This window comes from Cynara cardunculus, assembly GCF_001531365.2.
Source record: "Cynara cardunculus var. scolymus isolate 2C chromosome LG 14, CcrdV1, whole genome shotgun sequence".
In the NCBI taxonomy this organism is placed as follows: Eukaryota; Viridiplantae; Streptophyta; class Magnoliopsida; order Asterales; family Asteraceae; genus Cynara; species Cynara cardunculus.
The window spans coordinates 2,041,945-2,047,507 of NC_037541.1; positions in this window are offsets into that span (position 1 = coordinate 2,041,945).

A 5,563-nucleotide genomic window follows, 5' to 3' on the forward strand; every position below is an offset into this window, starting at 1 on the left:
ATTTCGTGTCAAAGGGTCCCAAATTTAGAAAAAACAAAAGATAAATTCCACTCAAAATAAACCCAATATGTCAATATCATCTATCTATACTATATTATAAAACATTTGACAAAAACTTTTAAAAACCATTTTTTATGCATCAAGTACTGTTTTTTAATGCGTATTACTTAAAATTCAAGATTACAAGTAAATTGTGCATAAGTACAACTAATTAAATCTTCATATCTGAATTCGTGTAAATACATTATAAACATCTTATTTTAAATATAAAAAAACTAAAATACAGGATAATCATTGAGTTTTAATAGAATACTTAACTATTATCTTTAAAAAATATTATATTATTAAACTAAAAATAAATTATTTCATTATTAAACTTAAATTAAATTACAATAAAAGAATAAATTATATAAAAAATGAGAATTTTTAAATAATTRATTTGATATTAAMATYGATATATTTTTTTTYMAAWTTTYTATGWTATATTCAYATTTATATTTTATTCAAAAATAAAATCATTATTGCTTTATTAAAAACACATAAAATCATATTATAATATCGACAGAGATAAAAAATAAAATAGTACATTAAAATCGAGATGTATCTCACTGCATTGCGCGAGTACCCTTCTAGTAGTTTATAAATAAATAAAAAAGAAAATGGATAGAAACGTAATTCTATGGGCCATGGGGTGGTGTATATGATTTGGGCCGGGGTCTACATTCTTCAACCATTGGCCCATATGGCTTTGAATATTGTTCGGTATTAGTGGGCCTATGGCCCAGCGGTATCCGGTTACATAAAACCCGAAAATCTAAAAAGCCGAAAACTCGAGCTTTGCTAAAAGCAATACAAGTTTCGTCTAGGTAATAGTGAAACGTGCAATACTAAAAGGTTACGGTCCTTAGGGACTACAAAGGGTTTAAAATTTTCGTGTACGATTCATTTTGGCTGAAACAATAAAATTTTATAAACATGATGTAAGAAAATATACGGATTGAGAATTACCATTTTAACCACTTTAAAAAAGAGTAAAACGAAAACTATTTTGAAAAAAGAAGTAAAAATAAAGACAAAGAAAAGTGGTAAATGGGCCGGCCTCTTCCAAGAATAAGGGGTCGTTAACCTAATCATTTACTTGTGAAATTCAACATTATCACTTACTTACCGGGCAAAATTTTAGTCCACGAAAACAACATCGTATGCAACAATTTTCCCGGTAAGCACTAACCGTGGTAAGAGCTGTAACTCTCACTTACCGGGTAAGACTTTCAGTTTTTGTTTCTCTCTTATCGGGTAAGATTCGTGGTCCTTATCATATTCATCCGGTGAGGTAACGTAACTTGGTAAGTGTTTACCTGAGTAAGCGTTCGGTAAACGGCCCTTACGTTTGTTTGATCTTTATATAAGAATATGTAAAATATTTGTTTCACCGTATCCCGTCATCTGATCCGCATTGGCTAAGTTAAATCTCTCACCACACACCTAGATATGGAAACGGGTGCAGGAATGGGCGGGTATGTTCTGTTCTTGTATGATTTCAGAAATGTTTGTAACTGGGCTGTCACAGGTCAAATTTTCATCTCCACAAACCCCACTGGCCCAATTCTACATGCTTTATTCCTCAACCCACTGGAACTCCGGCTCTATGGGTCTACTCATGTTCAAAGCCATTTACGACGATGATCTCAATTGATGTTAACAAGGGCTACGTTTGAAGCTAATCATGAATGGTATTTCCATGACTTCCGCTAATCAAGAAAACCCTAAATTTGGGTGAGACAAAATACCAGATTCCACCTATATGTGTTTTTATATGTATGATTTCAAAAACTTAACGCTAATCAATAGAACCCGTATTTGGAATTGTTTGCTTTCTTTGTAGCTTAATATAAATCTTGCTTGTACCCAGTAGTATTCTGCATCTGTTCTCTCTGTTATGTTGTTGACAAGTGACTCTACATCGTAAAAGTCAGATAAAACGATAGAGTACAGGGTAAGGCGTCAGAGTGTTGTTGGCGAGTGGAAATGAATCATCTGAGTTGGCTTTATTTTTTCAGGCAATAAAAATCCACAATATCAAAATTAAATAACCATATTTTACACGTCAACAAAATACGCAAACATGAAATCCATGTTGGCACATTTATACACACCGTTTCTTATAACGGGTTTGACTCGTATATTTCACAATACTAATAGATTAAAACTTAAAAATATTTAATGTAAAACCAGTATTATATGTGGCCATTAAAGGGTCATATAGTATGCACCTATCGTTCATATGGATATAGACATGTTGTATCTATCACATATTTATTATATATCAATGTATGGACCACTGAATGTGAATAGAGCGTGAAAACGAGAAAATACATTCTTGGAATGAAGAGTGTATGCCATAAGTATAATGTATCTGTAATGGATCATATAAAATATCTGTATTTTTTATTTAACCGGTTCATATAGATTAGTACAAAAGATCTTAATTTAAGAATTTTTAAGTTTGATATATTAAAATTCATCAATAATTCAATATATTAAATGCAAAAAATTGTAACCAACTTTCGTCTGTTTTTTAGTTAGATCAGTAAAGTCTGAAAATTAGTACAAATTCTTGAGTTTTGAGAAAAGTTTCATAGAGGAAATATCGATAAGGTTAGTTAATATCATTCAACAAAAACCCATTTATAAATCATAACTATTTATGAGAAAATCTACCTTCATAATTAGGTTATAGTAGAAGGATACTCGCGCAATGCAACGAGGTACATCTTGATTTTAATGTATCATTTTTATTATTTGTCTCTGTCGCTATAAGACGGTTTATGTGATTTTGAGAAAGAGATATTATTTTTATTTTGAATAAAATATAAATTTGAAAAAAGTATATCGATATCAATATCAAATTAATTATTTAAAAGTTCTCATTTTTTGTGTAATTTCTTTAATTCAATTTTTTATTATAATTTAATTTAGATTTAATAACGAGGTAATTTATTTTTGATTTAATAATATAATTTTTTATAAAGATAATAATTTAGGTATTCTGTTAGAACTTAGTAATTATTCTAATTATATTTCAATTTTTTATATTTAAAAAATGAGATATTTATCATGTATTTGATTATATTTATCTACATTTAGTTACACGAATTCAAACACAAAGCTTTAATAAGTTGTACTTACAAACAATTTATTTATAATTTTAAATTTTAAATAGTATGAATCAATAAGCAGTACTTCATGCACAAAAAATTATTTTTAAAAGTTTTTACCAAATGTTTTATAATATAGCATAGATATACGGACAAGTTTAATTGAAGACTTAAATTCCGTTGTGAAACATCATAAATAGCGTGTCGTCTATCATTAATGGTGTAAACATTTATTATATCAAAATGCAATAACTAATTAATAAATTTATTGAAATATTAATAATATGTAAAATCAGGATATATTTTGTGTGGTATATAATTTTATGCAGATATCTAATTACATTTAGCATCAACGTATTTTTTATTTTAGATATTTCAACATTAATTATATTATTAAAATATTTTATAAAATTATATTTCAATACATTTATTAAAAAAATTTATAAATAATAATTCAATATAATCGATAGTAATAAATAAAATATTCATTTCTCTTTAAATTTTACATAATTCCCTAAATTTTGAGTTTTATCTATTTTCTCCTTTTTTTCTATTTTACTGTAGAACTTAATATAACTGTCGAAACAAACTTTTTCTAATTTTTCCAAATTTCTAAAATAATATAATGGTGGGAGATAAGGGTGTTCATTACTTGGGTTGATCGATTTGAAGACATTTATCACTAAATTCAATGTTTGTGGTTTGAAAAATCTGAACCACCCCAACATAAACCAGAATGCAACCTAACCCAACACAAATTGTATTGAGTTAGTGGGGTTAGTGGAGTTGATAATTTGCTACCATTAATATTAGGGGTGCTCATGGGTTGGGTTGAATACATTTGAACAACCCAATCCAATGCTTACGGGTTGAAAAATCATAACCCAACCCAATCCAAACCAAAGTGCAACTCAACCCAAAGTAACCTGTATGGGTTGGTCGGGTTAGTCGGGTTGATACTTCGGTACATTAACATATATTCTTCTCACCTTGAATATATTATTTTTCTACTTGTAATTTCTTTATTATCAACCAATTGATACATATATATGTTCATGCATACGAATAAGTTATATAGAGATGTGAATAGATTGAAAATACGTGTATATGAAAAACATACATGATGACAGTGTAATTATCTAATGCATATGTTAATAGGAATTCAACAATCATATTAAATCCAAGAAATAAAAGGATATCGGGTTCATCGGGTTGAGTTGGGTTCAAATAATAGTAACTCAATATCAACCCAGTACCTACGGTTTGATAATTTTACAACTCGATTAGAAATCGGGATGCTTCGGGTTAGGTTATTTTTGCGTTGGGTTGATCAGGTTGGTCGGGTTTTTAAACACCCCTAATTAATATGTTGTTTTCTCTACTCTTAGTTCATTCTTCATCGTCATTCTTTCGATATAGGTTATCCATATTTATTGTCATAAGCTTATCCATACTACTTATAAGTACGTGATTATGTAATTGTTTAATGTACATATTAATAAAGACTTAACAATCATATTAAATCCAACAAATAAAAAAATATATCTGGCTCATCAAATAGGTTAGGTTCAAATAATTGTAACCCGATTTCAACTCAATATCTATAGTTTAAATTTTTTATAAATAAATTAATTATCAGGTTGTTTCAAAATTTATTAGTCGGATTTTTGAATACATCCGGTAACAGATGTTAGAATAATTAAAGATGTGGGGACTGGTGGTACGTTGACAACCTTACGGGAAGCTGTCGGATAGGGTCCTCCTCCACGATACTTCTTCACGCTTTCATTTTTATCCACACGCTTTCATTTCTTATTGGCGCACGCGCCACCTTTCACACACACGACCGTTTCTCTTGGGACCTCACACGTCCACTCTCACGCGCTTTTCTTCCATGTGTCGCACGTGTTTTTTCTTTGATTAAAACACTCCAAACAAATTAATTAATAAATGATAACATCACTTTCAAAAAAATTAAAAATAATATTTAATTTTATTTAATTTAATTATTTTGGTTGTTAAAAAAGCAACCATTTAAATTAAAAATAGGTTTTTAGCAAGCATTACGTTAAACATTAAACGTGTGGAATGACCGGGTCAACTCGGTATAGAAATGCATCTTTAATAATATCTTATCCATATTATATTATAAAGTATTTTATAAAAACTCTTAAAAAATAATTTTTATACGTAAAGTATTGTTTATAAATGCATATTACTTAAAACTTAAGATTGCAAGTAGATTGTGGATAAGTACAACTTATTAAAGTTTCATATCTAAATTCGTGTAACTAACTGTAGATAAACATAATCATGTACGTGATAAACAGCTTATTTTAAATATAAAAAATCTAAAATATAATTAGAATAATCATTTAATTCTAACAGAATACTTAATTATTATC